The 16,217-nt window shown below is 37.4% G+C and overlaps 1 long non-coding RNA gene across 2 annotated transcripts in view; it reads right to left on the bottom strand.

Moving 5' to 3' along the window:
- The window catches only part of LOC121471835, a 166,069-nt gene that overhangs the window by 129,363 nt on the left and 20,489 nt on the right, over positions 1–16,217 (bottom strand). The window contains exon 3 of one of the 2 annotated variants that reach the window (XR_005982713.1): positions 2,626–5,062. The exons of the other annotated variant lie outside the window; for it this stretch is intronic. This is a non-coding gene — a long non-coding RNA (uncharacterized LOC121471835). Of the gene's footprint in view, positions 1–2,625; positions 5,063–16,217 lie in introns of those variants that run through there. 2 annotated transcript variants of the gene reach the window in all.

The following is a 16,217-nucleotide window of genomic DNA, read 5'->3' as shown; positions in this document are numbered from 1 at the left end:
TGCCAGTCTATCTTAGAACACTACTAAAAAAAAATGTTATTTTTTTCTCACAAAAGAAATCAGTATGTTTCAAATTGATTCTAAAACGTAAGAAACCACCACTTAATCAACTGAAAATCGACACTGAGATTTAGTCAAAGGCATTCCATCTCGTGTGAACTCAGAGTGGCAGGTGGTAGAAGGAAAGAGAAGAGGTTAGCATTCAGGTGGTGGAGGAGGGAAATTGTTTTATTATCAAATCTCCTTTTACATTTTTAAAGTAGAAAGTAGAATAATCCAAAACACTTCCTCTCAAACACCTTCCTAAAATCTTTCGGGGAGGTAATAATAAGCTAACTATTTCTGTGTCTTCATAGTCATCTTTACTTGGACAATTCAAGAGCAGAAAAATCTCACAAAATCTCTGCCCAGAAGATATGGCCCACACTGTTCAGGGTATAACTAGATACAAATCAAAATTTTTATTTTTATTTCATCTGAATTGTCCTATTAAATATCTTGCCTTCCTCCTTGTTTTCTTCCCTTCCTAGACTTAAGATTTGATATGTAAGGGGGGCAAAAAATAATCCAAGTGCTTGACTTGACAGGGATATTTTACTGGTTAAGAAACAAACTGTGGCTGTAGAGAGAGGAATTCAAAACTACGAATCACAAAGAAGCTGGTTTCAGGAAGGTTACAGTAAGGTTTATGAAGCGCAGAAGAGGGGGTTGATGGAGCAGGAGTCTCAGTGATTAGAATGAGGTTAGTTACATTTTTGCTGATTGGCTACAATGTGCTGAGTCACACTGACAAAAACAAAACAAAATAAAATAAAGGTTCAAAATTTGGCCAGAGTTGAAGTGGGTATCTTAGGAAATGTGTCTCTGAGCTTTGCTCAGCTTGCATGTGGGCCACTCCCTCAAAGGCAAAGGTAGGTCGCTACCTTTTCATTTAACTGGTAAGGTATGGTCTTCCTCATTTTTTTAAATCTCCAAATTAGAATCCTCATCCATGGGATAATTTAAGAACTCATCTCAATTATGAAATATCTCCATGTAGGGATTGGTAGATTCTTGCTGTAAGGAAAAAGCCTGTTCATATTCTGAGCTATCTTTGTTTTCTTGGTAAGGATAGGATTCCCAAAGTGTAAAGCATTTTTTAATACTATGCAATAAATTGAGAACTGGCAGAGAATTCCCTGGGTTTAGACCGACATGTTCATTGAGGGAGACAGATTCCTGAGAAATGTTGACATATGGTGGACTTTTTTTTTTTTTTTTTAAGATTTTACATATTGTTTTTTAGAGGGAGGGAACAAGGATCTGCAGAAGTGGGAGGAGGGGCAGAAGGAGAGGGAGAGAATCCAAAGCAGGATTCTCACTCTGTGCTGAGCTTGGAGCCTGATTGGGGGTGGGGGGTGCACAGGCCTCTATCTCACAACCTTGAGATCATGACCTGAGCCGAAATCAAGAGGATGACACAATTGCCTGAACCACCCAGGCACCGCTGGTTGCCCATTTCTACCATGTATAGACACCTTGATCCCCAGAGAACTCATGCCAGGTAATATTTTTTTTGGAGGGGGGAAGGGAGACACAGGGTAGATGATTCCTTCCAACTTCATTTCCCTCCCCCACTCTATGGATCAACCTCATTATTGAAATAGTTCACTGTCCACAAACTTCTCTAGGTCCTGGAGATAGGGGTCGTGGCATGGGGCTGGGCTATACTGCAAAGTGAGCGCATCTGCCAACATTTCTAATTTCATCTGCTTAAACATTGGTCTTATGGTTTACCTGGTCGCCCGACTGCTCAATCTAGGCTTCATCAGCTCATTCTTTACTGGTGTACAAGGCAGGTTGATGGAGTAGCGAGCGTTTACAGGTAGGTCAAATTATAGTTTATGCATAAAATTGATTGCTTTCATCGAAGATACATGGTGTTATATTGAGGTCTGTCAAATTGACTTTTTAAAACTAAGCTGGTTGTAAAACAGGAGATCCAGCCGACTGTGATTTAAAGGGTAAGGTACATAGTGTCCTGATAACTCAGAGCTGGAGCCACATGGGATTTAGTTGGGATATCAAATAGTTTTGTCTGGTGATAGTTGGAAAAGGGGTGAAATCAGGGGTGAAAACAGCCCTGTCAAGCAACCCAGGAGTCGTACAGGATGACAGACTAACGCAGTAATTGTTGATTGGTGTTTTTAAGTCCATATTTGCCTCTTAACTCTTCTATGTTGGGGGTGGGGCGAGCCTTGTCTTTTTATCCCAATCTCCTTTTAGAAAGGAGCATGCTCACTCCAGAGGGAATGGTAAAGCAATTGCCCAAACTCATTGTTTTTTTTGGTCACTCTAGGCAGATTGCCAATTATGAAACCACGGCAATGTTTAAAAAAAAAAAAAAAAAAGGCCTAGATATTCATTCCCAAAGCTGACATTTTTAGCATATCTGAAGCATCTGTATTGGTTGTAACTGTCAAACTTTGCATTTCAAAATCCAAAGCCAGAACCTGAGTGGGATATTAAATATGAGGATTCTGTTTTCGAGCACTGTAAAAAGAAAGAAACTAAAAGCCATAAGGCAAATATATTGCACTGACATTCGAGACTCTAACAATGGATTTATTTATTATGCTTTTTAAAAACAAAGAACTAGAAATACACATTCCATTTTGCAAGGTGAGATATATTCTCTCTCTGACAATAAAAATGTAAAAATAAGGTATTTTATGTATTGAAATCCCAATGAATTTGAAATTTGCAAATGATCTCTTTCAGAGGACCTCAGGACAATAGTTAAAAACCTCTAGTGACTATATAATGATTCATATCCAGAAAGTGCTTGAAAATTGTTAAACACTGATGGTTTGTAATACAAGTTGAAATAGTCCATATTGAAATGACCTCTCGTGAATTGGACTGGCCTGAAAAAACTGTTTTGCCAGGGATCATGTTAAGTGAGTGCTAGCAAGCAGGGAGACAGGTGTTTCCTGTCCCAACCACATGGCATAACCATATAGATTAGCTGCAGGGAATGTAGCCAAAAGATTAAAAAAAAAAAACCTAATTCAATTTACCACCACTCGTATAGAAATTGGTTTAGGTTTAAATTGTATTCTAAACAGTTTAAAACTCATAATTAAGATTTATATTCTTCCTTATTCCTAGTACAACAATACTGCACAATCTCCCACAGTCATAACTGCTTATACCAGGACGGGCTCTTGAACCTTCCCATTCAAACTTTCTAGTAGCATAGGTACTATTTCTGTTACTGCCCTGGAAGATGGGCCACCATCCTCTGCTTGAACACTTCCAGTGTCGGGAAGGAAGGAGGAGGAACGCCAAAGATGCTGGAGCCAGGCAAATTCATTTTTAGATACCTCTGAGGCTACTGTTTACTGGTGAGGGGTCAGATATTTAAACTGAAGTTAAAATATTAGGTGCTGCAAAATGGAAAAACATTTACACATCCTGCCTCTGTAAGTAGATCGTGTATTAATGCCCATGTGGATTACCACACAAGACTGCTTTCACATGCCTCCGAATTTTTGTTATGTCCAAAAGAATACTGAATTGAAGGCGATGTTTTCTGGGGTTAACACTGATAATGACATGTGATGACTAATTGGCATCTTTAGGTCTCATTTCCCTAGAACATAGTCATCCATCCAATGCTCTGGACAGTGGGATGCAGGCACGGCCCCTAAGACAGACCATCTCCAGATTCTCTATCCCTGTCCTGCCACATGCTGTAAATTACCTGATGACTTAGTCATGTGACACCCTAATAGGCTGTATTAGGGGTTGTCTTGGGGCGTTGCAGAGCAGAGAAGGATACAGGCACTTCCTAAAATAGCATCTGCTTACAGGCTAAAAGCTGTGCAGAACTGATGAGCCTTCAAAACAGGTCTTTCCATAGTTCTTTCCTATTAAGAATTACTGAGGAATTATCACACATTTTCTGCGGTGCTATAAAGGCTCTGAGAAAGATGCATATGTCATGCAGAAGTCTGTCCTAGCAATGCGATAGCACGATTCAGGGGCTGGGTTTGGGGGTCAGCGGCCCAGGAGTCAAATGCCAGAATCACTACTTAAGCCCCACCCAGAACTTTGGACAATTTTTAAAAATAACTCCTTGCTTCAATTTCTTCGCCTATAATGTGAAGATAATAATCTGTAGTAAATAGCCTTGGGGTGGGGGGGGGTTGTGAGTAACATGGTAAGCTCTGGCACAGAGTTTTCACTTGGTGAGTATATTCTCTTTGTAGTAAACATATTCTTAAATGTCACTAAGGTTATTTTATGTATTTTTCTTGGTTTCCATTTATAAGGGAACACACATCCCCATCTTTCTACTCTGCCTTGTAAACCTTGCTATGAAACTCTCAAAAATGAGTATTCTGGTGGAAGAGGCGGACGTTTCTTTCTTTCTCTCCCACTCCCCTTTCCCTTTTCTCTCCCATTCCTTCTGTCTTGCTGAGTCCTGCGTTTTGTGTGATCTAGCAGTTAGGCACTAAGGATCTGCCCACACAGGTAGTAATTTCCTGGGCTGCAGGCTGAAAGCACAAAGACTGCACATGGTGGCTGGGACTTCATCCGCTCGGGGGAGATGGGAGCATAATTATGGCCAAAAGGCAGGGGGAGGTGGGAAAGAGATTTCTCGGAGCAGTGCTTTGCTGGTGTCTTTCAAAAGGGAAAAAAGATTATACCTCTAGGTTAAAAAGCAAGACTAAACCACAGTTATGTAATTTCAAAAGATTCCTCAATCTGTGTTGGCATTATTTTTACAACACTAAACTTCAAAGAAGTAACTAAAGAATTTCTCCTGACCTCATACTACATATATTCCATTAAAAATTCAATTTGTAAAACATATTTCAAATGGTTATTCTCAGGAGAATATGCCTCAGTGAAGACCAGACACATGGAATATTTCAACTGTGTGTGGCTCTTCTTCATTTTTTTTTCTTTTTCTTCACATACAGGATAAGCCGTCTAGATGAATAAAGATATGGTGTGTGCATTTTCCAGGACCAAATTATCTCTGGGCTGTGATCAAGCATGAGAAATTTCCACCCTGAGGAAACAATGTTTGAAGGGAAGCAAAATGAATGTGAGTTCATAGGTAATACTACTTTTATACTGTAAACATATTTGAATTCAAATATATTTTCTTTTATGGAGAATACCTAGGAATTCCTTAATTACGTATTTCCTGGGAATATATAGATTGCCACACTAATTTTTTTTTTAAAGATGACCAAAGACTAGAAATTTTCTCATCCAATACTCCCATTCTGCAGATACATCAACAAAGAGCCAAATTTCAGAGAGAGAGAGAGAGAGAGAGAGAGAGAGAGGGAGAGCATTCTAACTTTGGGACAGAAAACAGCTGTTTGACGGTCAACTCTTGCCAATCACTAGTGCCTGTGTGCACATTTCTCTTAAGACTAGGGTTAAGTTCAGAGTCAGCTGGAAAGGGTGGTGTGATCAATTAGCATCTGCTCCAGACTTGGGATCAGGTTCAAGGAAGCAAGAAGGTCCCGTGATTGCTGATGGTAGTTCCTGACGGTCAAGAGAAGAGCCTTGATAGTCCGTGCGATCCAACAATGGATCAGAGTGCTACACTTGTTTTTTGAGCACATGTAAATGCACTTCTTAACATTTCCATACCTCAGTTTTCTCGACAAATGGGAATAAGTTATTTATTGAAAAAAAAATACTGATTCAACCAGTGCTTCCCCTACAGCCCTAGATTTACTATTCAGAAGCAATGATGCTTTGTTTCCTAGGCTGACTTCTTCAGGCTGGCATTTACAGCCCAAGACTATGGTAGTGAAAAAGATACTCAAAGGAAGCTGTGAAAAGTTTGTTATGATCAAGAAATCTATGTACCAGTCAATGATACACACCAAATGTTGAACAAAAGTCATGTGGAAGGAAAAGCTGAGGAACATCACTGTACATGAACCTAAACTGTGTATGAGAAATTTAGAGACATCCTAAAAGCCACCTGGGTCAAGATTCCTGCAGGAATAGGTTGGAGGAAGCATGGCCATACCAACTCTATCACAGACCAGGGCGACCAGGGATTTTGTCCTGGAACAAACAGTACTTCCAGCAAATTGGAAGTCTGAGTGAGCAAAACTTGGAAGAATATAAGATAAGCCATGGGACTGGGCCAACACATATTACAGCAAGAGCTTCCCTGTCACCAGCTTTGACCATGTGGAGCAGAATGGTGGCCTTGAAATGGAAACTTCTTTCTGTATGGAACCTATTCAAAATGACATAACTGTAGTTCTAATCTATAGGTTTATAGATCTGTAAGTTTTACCTCTAGGTTTATAAATAAAACATGGAGTTCTCTGCTTCTATGAGCCCCACATGAGAAAATCTGCACAAGTTGAGTCTTTTAAAATGCTGTGGTTAGTCTGAGTATCATCTTCATGGCTATCTTTGGTAACTTCCAAACATCGATGACTTCTAATCTATTTTGGGTTTTCAATAATGAAAATTGTTTCAATGGTCAACTTGTATTTGATCTGTTTCTACACTGTGGTGTAAGGACTAGATACTCAAAACCAGCTGTTGGGAGAGTTGTGAAAATGGAGTCATAAAATGACCAAAGGCCAAAGAAATACCTGTGGTTGAGGGAGAGGAGTCATCATTTCCTCTCCACCTGCGGACAAAGTGAAATGAGGACAGGCCATAATAATGTTACTACAACTGTCCAAGGCCAAGAAATTCTATGAGAAAGATACTTGTTAGAGCTGGAGAGAACGTTTAAAATTGTAACTGCCTAGTTTAAACACACTTGTTTAAAACACATTTGTTCATGTTTGACTTGGCAGGTGAAATTGATATCATTAGGTGTCATGTGAGTCTTTCTATTCTAACCTACATAAATATTTAAAAGTAGTAAAAATAATAAATACTTATTAAGTACTTAGTATATGCTGGACACTGATAATTTCTTTCAACTGTTTTTGATGATTAGGAAAAATATTTATGGCACCTGAGAAGGTAACTCATCACTGAGGAGTAGCTAGGCTTTTCCCCCACATCCACTATTAAGAAAGGAGAGCTGATGACCTGGAGCCAAGCTTGTGCTTTTTTTCATCTACTCTGCTGTGTGCATTTCTGAAAGTCAGTTGTATCGTCTTTTTAATCTAATGAATCAATTTTACCTCATTTTATTGCCATCCCTGATTCTCATTTATCTTCTCGCTTTTCTAGATGATTGCAGCCCCTCAAATAATGCATTATTTTCATAGTAAAACCCTCATTTATTTATTTTCAAAGATTTTATTTGAGAGAGAGAAAGAGAGAGAGAAAGAGGTAGTGACAGAGAGCATAAGTGAGGAGGAGAGGGAGAAGTTGGTTCCCTGCTAAGCAGAGAGCCCCACACAGGGCTTGATCCCAGGACCCTGGGATCCTGACCTGAGCTGAAGGCAGATGCTTAATTGACTAAGCCACCCGGCTGCCCCTAAAGCCCACATTTAGAGAGATTATTTTTTTCATTGGCTCATAGAAGATGAAGTCAGATACTAATGTCAGAAACTCCTATATGTTCTAGGAGTAGAAACCATACACACACACACACACACACACACACACAACACACCTGGAAATAACCTATTGTCTTATTTTTTAAAGTAGTCCATTAACTGCTAAAACTTATCACTTTTTTTAACTTGTCACTTCTGATGTATCATATTATGGAGTGTATTAAACTATCAAAAGATGGCATTAGTCTTGAGGTTCCCTTAAATATGGCTCAAATATACTAGTAGTACAACGTGTTTGTAAATGTATAAACAGCCATCAGTCATAATACTGTGACTGGAAGGTCCGGTTAATGTGAATACAATTGGACAAAATGGACTTTCCTAGCACGGAGAGCCATTTTTAACAGAAGAGATTTTAAATTTTGTACTATATTCTTAGTTTTATGTTGTCAACTATTATGCTAACTTTCCTCAAACTAGAACAACAAATACCATTTTAGCCATGGTGGCAGCTAGACATTCTTGAGGAAGATGGCATCCAAATTCCTCTGTGCTCTTTCCATCAAAGGGGGTACTGTCCTGCCTGAGATTCTGATAGGTCCTTTTAAATATTTGAAAGCTATTCCACATACACTACAATGAATGTGTTAGGTATCCAGCTCTCTTCAAGGAAAAACAAAACACGTGAGAACAGAAAAATGTGTTGTATGTTCCAGATACTTCTATGAAATCTGTCATGGCTAAATACCATTGATCTGATTAATATTGTTCGTTAATGGACATTTATAGAAAGTGCTCAGTTGTTTTTCATTTGTTTTACTATGAATAAGCTCTTCGCTGATAGATTAGAAAAGCTAAAGCATGACCTGAAAGACATGCCTAGGGTCTCCCTTACGTATAAAGCTAGACAAAGTCATATTTGTACATATGCCATGTTTTTGTTTGATAACATGTATTTTGACTTAAGCATAAAATGACTGACTTTATAAAAACTGAAAACACAGAATATAGAGAAGAGAATAATCATCCTGATTCTCTCACCACTAACATTTCCTTTTGTTATTTTCATCACTGGAACTCCACTGTTCTGTTTTCACTTAGCGGATCATTAGCATTATCCCATCTCCTCAAAGTTCTTTAAAAATGTATTAGCCCTTTTAGGTCTATAAAGATCGGGTCATTCTGTTGTTAGACATGCAGTTGAGCATGAAGTTTTGTTATTCTAATTTCTTGCTAAAAACCAATATACTCACAACAAACATCTCTGTACATAAGTGTACACACACATACTGCTGGTAACATTCCTAGAACCAAAATTGCAGGAACCAAAGTTATAATTTCTGATACAGACAGTTGTGTGGTCAACTGCTATGATGTAGTCTTGCTTTAATTGTTATTTCCTCCTAGCTTGTTTTCCTAATTTCTTTTATATCTAAATCTTGAACAAATTTAGATTTTTAAAATGGTTTTGTTGTTGTTTTTAGGAGACTTCACTTTTATTTTCGTAAATTATCCCATAGTGCAATGCATTTTAAAAAAATATGCCCCAGGGCACCAGGGTGGTTCAGTGGTTGAGCATCTGCCTTTGGCTCAAATCGTGATCCTAGGGTCCTGGGACTGAGTCCCATATTGGGCTCCCCGCAGGGGATCCTGCTTCTCCCTCTGCCTATGTCTCTGCCTCTCTGTGTCTCTCATGGGTCATAAAAAAAAATCTTAAAATAAAAATTAAAATATGCTCTAGAATTAGGATATTAATGTTGCATAGCCATAAAATTTGGGATTCTGAATAGTGATTAGTCTCCATATTTTTTCTGTTATCTGGTATCCAAATAAAAACCTCTGGTACAAATAGTTCTCTCAATTTGTTAGAGGAAGCAAAAGGCCAAGTTCATTTCTGGAAAATCTGTTCAGGGATGCCAGGACCTAGTACAGAAAGGAAGCAGTATTTGTTAAAGTCTGTAAATAAATATTCATTGAATTATTGAATGCTATATAAATCTTATGAATCCTACGCTCTTGAGGTTTTATGGATCACTATTTTTCTTATTAAGACATAAAAAATGTGACAGTATTTACTGAAATATTTGAATATTTAAAGGATCAGGAGTTGATTTCTAATGGAGGCATGAAACCTCTTTGCTCCCTCTTGTTTTCCCCCATTATTGGCCTGTCATCTAGTTTCAGTGGTCACTCGTGTGACTGACCCTATACTCTCATCTGGGCTTCCAAGGAAATCGTACTTGGTCGTCTTGTTTGTACAAGTGCGAAAGTTGTTGAAAAATCCTGTAACACAAGTAATTAGGATTACATTATAGCAAACAAGCAAGAGAGATCTGGGTTTCAATATTCTCCTTCTCCCAGAAACCATTTATTTCATTCCCTTGCATTTCAACCAATTAAATCTTCTTATTCTTAAACGCTCTAGTCTCAAAAGACTACTTAAGGCCTGTAAATTCTTGAAGGCCAACATAGTCTTTGAGGAAATTATACATTGAAATGAACTTTTAGTAAATTCTTACAGCAAACTTTGGGCAGTTCATTTCAGATCCATTCCAGAAAGTGTGGTCATTTTTAGATGTGCAATTCTAGATAATTCTTCCATAGACCTCATCTCTGAGAGTTTAGGAAGCATGCTCCTGTTTACTGTAACCATAATGACTATCCTATTTCTACCAGATTTAACATGGCAATAGTAGTCTAAGCAAACTAAAATTTAATTATTTTTAAATTTTAAAGGGAGAGAGAGAGAGCGCGCACAAGCAAGCACACCAGTGGGAGGGGAAGTGGGAGAGGGGAAAGGGGAGAGGATATCTAGCAGGCTTCCTGCTGAGGTCAGAGGCTGACCCCAGGCTTGATCTCACAATCCAGAGATTGCAACCTGAGTCAAAACCAAGGGCCAGATGCTTAACAGACGATTCTATTCAGCCACCCTTAAGCAAATTTTATTATTTTAATAACTAAGTTCAATGCTAATTAATTATAATTAATTATAAAACAATGATACATTAGTGTATTTGGTGAAGGTTAAATTATTTGCCCATAGAAAAATATTAAAAGATTTTGTCACTACTCATTAAAAGGCTTTTATTCAATACCCTTCCAGTGTGACTGAGCTGGATAATGGATGGAGCAGTACCAACAAGGGCTGTAAGTAATGAAGGGACTCCTAGGTGAGAAGCCCTTAACGCAGTTTTCGTTCATTGTATGTTCCATATTAGCAACCCATTTCTCATAATAGGAAAACATGCATGAAACAATCATTTTGTCTAACTCCCAAAGCTTTGCAGTAAAGTCAGGATTTCAAATGCAGACTGGAACGACTCAAAAGTCCTGCTCTTTTCCACTTTGATACATTATCTTTACCTGATGAAAAGGATCCTGCATTGTGGGATCATAAGCTAATTCTAGTAATACTCACATGGCATCAGGGCTGGCTGGATAGAAGTATCCTATTTTCTATACAAAGTTAATTCATTGCAACAGCTGCAAAGTCACATCAAATTTCTGTGAGACTCCAGACCCAAAGTGCCAACCAATACTTGATTGTGTGCCAGTTGGTAACCACAGAGCAGGTGAGTCCCAAGGCTAATACCTTCACTCTCTGCCTTATAATACAGTTGAAAGGATACGAGTCCAAAATTTGTCTACATGAAATGATCTGTATGTAACTCTAGCTCTGGGTTTCCTTTCTCAACTGTTTATAGGAAGAAATGTTCTTTTTCTTTTGGCCATATACACCTCTTCTTCTACATGGTTAAATTCCTGCAGTAGAGTAATATATAAAACAACTTGAGTAAAGTTCCTGACTTGATCTCAGAACCATACCTTGGGTCTACAGAGTTGCCTTATTATGGGGGGGAGGTTTGTAGCAATGGAAAATGTTCAAAATGTAATTGTCATCGTACTCTTTTTAAGAACTACACTGTAGCTAATAAACACACATATGTGGTTTAGTACAGGCTTTATATTCTCAGTCTAGCTTAACTTCCTTAGATTAGTAAACAGATTGTTCATCGTCTACTTCCTTTTTAAATAGTTCTACATTTTTTACTAAAAAGTCTAAAAATAATGAATATTTTAAACACAGTATATGATGTGTTAAGTTCTCTCTCCATGGTATCTCATGATGTATGCTATTTTTAACTTGTTCATAGAGTTTCTTTTTTTTTTTTTAATTTTTATTTATTTATGATAGTCACAGAGAGAGAGAGAGAGAGGCAGAGACACAGGCAGAGGGAGAAGCAGGCTCCATGCACCGGGAGCCTGATATGGGATTCGATCCCGGGTCTCCAGGATCGCGCCCTGGGCCAAAGGCAGGCGCCAAACTGCTGCGCCACCCAGGGATCCCCGCCACCCAGGGATCCCAGTTCATAGAGTTTCATGAGGCCAATTCTAAGTGCTAATTTCTCCCTTTAAAAAAAAATGATTTACTTGAAAGAGGGAGTATGAGTGGGGGGAGCGGGAGCGGGAGAGGGAGAGAGAGAATCTCAAGCAGACTCTGCGCTGAGCATGGAGCCTGATGTAGGACTTAATCTCGGGACCCTGAAATCATGACCTGAGCTGAAATCAAGAGTCAGATGTACAACCAACTGAGCCAACCAGGCATCCCTCCATGTTCTTTAAAAGCATCAAATTTCACAGAGTACAAGTATACTACTTTTTCTTTTTAGTATAGTACTTTCTTTCTAAATATTCTGTTCTGAATAATCTTTATGTTAATCAGAACTCTTAGTTACAAAGACAGAAATCCATTTATAATAGTTTCATCAACAACAAGCCATGTAGTAGACATGTGGAAGCATTAAGAACTGAAGGAAAGCTGCATACCCAAATATCAGAAGACAACTATACAGTCAGACCAGTTCAAACCACCCCACAAATGCCTCCAAAATTTTGCCCATCACTGGTTTCTAGTTCTGTGATTTATCTTTATGTAACTGTAGATGGGCTTCTCCACAAAGCAGGATAAATAGCCACCTGCAGCTCTAGACTCAAAAACTCACTTCTGAAGGTAAGAAGAGGTTACTTCTGCTAAATAATCCTTTCAAAGATTCTGCTTTTCAGAAGGGCCAGATTGGTTCACTTGCCATCACTTGAACCATTATAGCTAGGGGAAGAAAACATCATTATTGACCCAGCTGGAGGCCCTCCTATGTCCCCCAGTGTTTTGCAATGGTCAACCCTCAAATATTTATGGAATTAATACCCCAGAGACAACTTTGTTAAAATATAAACATTAAAAAAGTCCAAGTACTTAGGAAACATCTTCTCTCTATAATGTCCTTAATTATTGAATTTTTATATAAATTTTCACTGTATTCACAATATACTAAAACATAGTTCTGATAGGGTTACTTATACACAATCACCAAATCTGCCACTTAATCCATCTGTTATATGAAATTAATCAGAAGATTAATGACTATACACCCTTTTTGAGCATATGACAAAGGCAACTTTTCTGTTGGTTTAAAACATTGAAAAAACTCCTTAGAATTTAACAGTTAAAATGTTTAATACATCCTTATTTCCAGAAATACTCATTGAACATGCCAGCAATACAGCTGTTTATAAAACAAAGCTCTTGTTATGATTGAGTTTATATGTTTATGAGGGGAGTCAATAAATGGGTAAGTACACAAATCCCTATCAGGTATTGAATAAAGCTGTTTAGGAAACACAGAAATTAGAACAAGGCAAGCAGTGGCATCCAAGGAATGGATATTTTAGATGGAGCGCCCAGGGCAGCTATTCTGAGTGTTGTTGTTTGAGCAAGATTTAGATCAGGGATGGAGTCATGCAAGTAACTCAGGGCAGAGACAGCTACAGGTCTAAGGAGCCTAAAGGAATGATCTAGCATGAGGGGAAAACTGCAAGATATCCACAGAGGAGGACAGAGTGGTAAGAGTTGGAACCAGATCATATGAGGCTTTATCAAATGTCCAAAATGAAAACACTGATTTTTGTTTCAAATCCGCTTGATGGCCACTAGGTGTCTATTGTGTTGGGAGAGCAGGCCTGCAGAGAAGTGGAGGGCCTCCAACTATTATGATTAGTAATACATAAATTTTTGCTTATTTTCCACTGTTTTGGCCACCTTTAAGTGGTGATTTCAAATAGAATAAATGACCCGCAAGAAATTTCAAGGTCATTGCATCAAATCAATTTTATTTTTTAAATTAGAGGACCACCAAGTGTTGGGAATAAAATGATAGACACTTAAACTTCTAATTAGATGAGGAAATCAACAAAGTGATTAATACATTGGGATGGTATTGTAGGGCAGCATGAACACCTAAACCTGTCTTTAAGAAGGTTGGGGAATTTGCCAGAGCTCACAGAAAGATAGAACTTTTGAGTTAAAGAACATGTGCAAAGACTGGAAGAGTGTGTGTGGAAAATTCAGGACATGCTTAAGGAAGTCAGCACAGTTGAGACAAAAGGCAGAGAGCTGTAGAGTTTGGGACGTTGGGGAAGATAAGAAGGAAAGCTAAGTGTAGGTCAGTGGGAGAGTCATGAAGAGCAATTATAGCTAAAGCCCAATCAATTTTGCCATTTGGGCAATACCATCAGACAGGTTACTAGGGGGAAAAATTTTTCAAAAGCAAAAGATGGCAAAGGTACTTGAGCCCTCAAAAGCCCTCTGCGCCTACCAACAATAAAACATTCAGTCCACTTGGGAGGAGAGGGAACACATAAAAGAAATGGTGAGAACTAGAAGGATATCTGCACTCATGGCAACTCATGGCACCTCAAGGAACAGATTTACAACTCAACGCTTCAACTCCTATTGCAATACAAATAAGTAACATTATCTAACATATAGAGAAGCATTTGAAGTGAACTTTAGTGTGGTTGTTCGTTTTTTTATCCTTTACTTGTTTTATAATTACTGAAAAATGCTTCTATTTAAAAAAAAGTATATTAGCTTAGTAAGGATTTTAGGTTTGGTATGATGTTTGGAACAGTGGAATCCCTGTGGGCCTTTAAACACATGAATCAATCAGATTTGGATCATAGATATTTTTGCTATCTTTGTCATTGCAGTATTGGCAATCACTCTCTGAGCAATCACTCAGAGAACAGGACTGGATGGTGAGGAATGAAGAAGAATTAAGGACAAAACTCAGTTTCCAGCATTAATTTAGATTCCAACATTTTAGACTCTGAAAGTTTGTTTAGTAGTTGGACTTAAATTGACTTTTGATAGGCTTTAAAAAATATTTTTTAGTGCAAATTCATAGTGCCAACAAAATGAGGCAGAGAGATTTAAAAAAAAAACAGAAGTGCTATTTATATGCAAAAAACCCTCCTAAATGTTTAATAATAAACCTAATCAATTTATTAAAGTTTTTGAATGCTACTCATCCAAGTTAATACAATTACATTAAAATGGTAATTTAAATTGTTTATGCATGCACATCTGCCTTCTATATTTTTCTGGGTTAGCAAGATCTCATTGCATGTTGTATTCTATTATTATTCATGAGAGTATACACAGATACTACTTGAGTATTGATAACTGCATGTTGGGAAGATTGAACATTTCATTTTTAAGTAAGTATTGATTAATGAGCAATAGATAATTATCATTAGATATTCAGTTCAGGTGAGAATTATTTAGAAGACCCATCCCAAACTGGTCTATTTGCTTTGTATCTAGAGAGATGTGAATGTATAGTAAAAAGACTAATAGTTTCAAGAGATAAATTTTCATAATCTGAATCATGGTGTACCGTATGTACAAGTTAACTAGATGGAACTTCATGTGGTCATTTTAAAATGGATCATGTAATATATTTTCAATGAAAAGGCACTAAAATTCTCAAGGCCCAGTAAAATAGTACATTACTGTGATTGTTGGAATGGTGATTTTTACTTAGTATTATCATCTCAGACCTTCAGATAATTGCTGTGTCCTTTTCCCTTGTTAGACTTACTGTTGAAATTTTACAGATTTCTAATATTAGTCTTTCAGTTGTCCATCATTACCTAGTTTCCTAAAGGACTACTATCCAAAGGAGAATGGGTTCAAAAAAGCTTGCATTAAAGGGAATTAAAGGCAACATTCTCTTCCTGATTTTTTGCCTTGATGAGCCCATGTGTGGACAATAAGTGTTTAATCGCACCTTACTTAAATTATGTCTGAATATTTAACAAATTGCTTTAAGTTTCAATAAACTTATTTAAAGAAAATACGGAGCCTAATGTCTTAACTATTTATTGATATAGCTCATTTTTATCTCATGCCAATTGTAGGACCATTTACAGCAATTACTTTAAATTTTTTAAATAGACATCAGATTCCAATTATTGGAAACTGAAACACTTCTAAGAAAACAATGTGTTTAATTTATGAAATTTTTGAAAACCTACATCTGTTCTTGAGAGACATCATTGCTTTGACGTCAGTAAGTTAACCACATGTAATAAATTCTTCTTCTTTTTTTTTTTAAAGTACCCTTGACAGTATGTTTTATGATCTTTGCAATCTTAGCCATTCCCAGGAAACACTTCTATCATTTTCCTTAGTAATACAAGTGTATTATTTATATGAAAAAAAAAAAGGATGATTCTAAAGACAGAAGCCATTAATGAACGATTCTTTGGTTTATGCAGTCTCACACTGCTATGAAAATAGAGTATAAAAACTATGTACTTTTAAAATGAGTAAATTAAGTTGTGAGAATTTCAACTGGTTTGTTATTTACAACATCTGCA

The sequence above is a fragment of the Vulpes lagopus genome, chromosome 11 (genome assembly GCF_018345385.1).
Source record: "Vulpes lagopus strain Blue_001 chromosome 11, ASM1834538v1, whole genome shotgun sequence".
Lineage (NCBI taxonomy): Eukaryota > Metazoa > Chordata > Mammalia > Carnivora > Canidae > Vulpes > Vulpes lagopus.
Note: the sequence above shows the minus strand (reverse complement) of the source record. Positions and strands in the feature narration are given on the sequence as shown.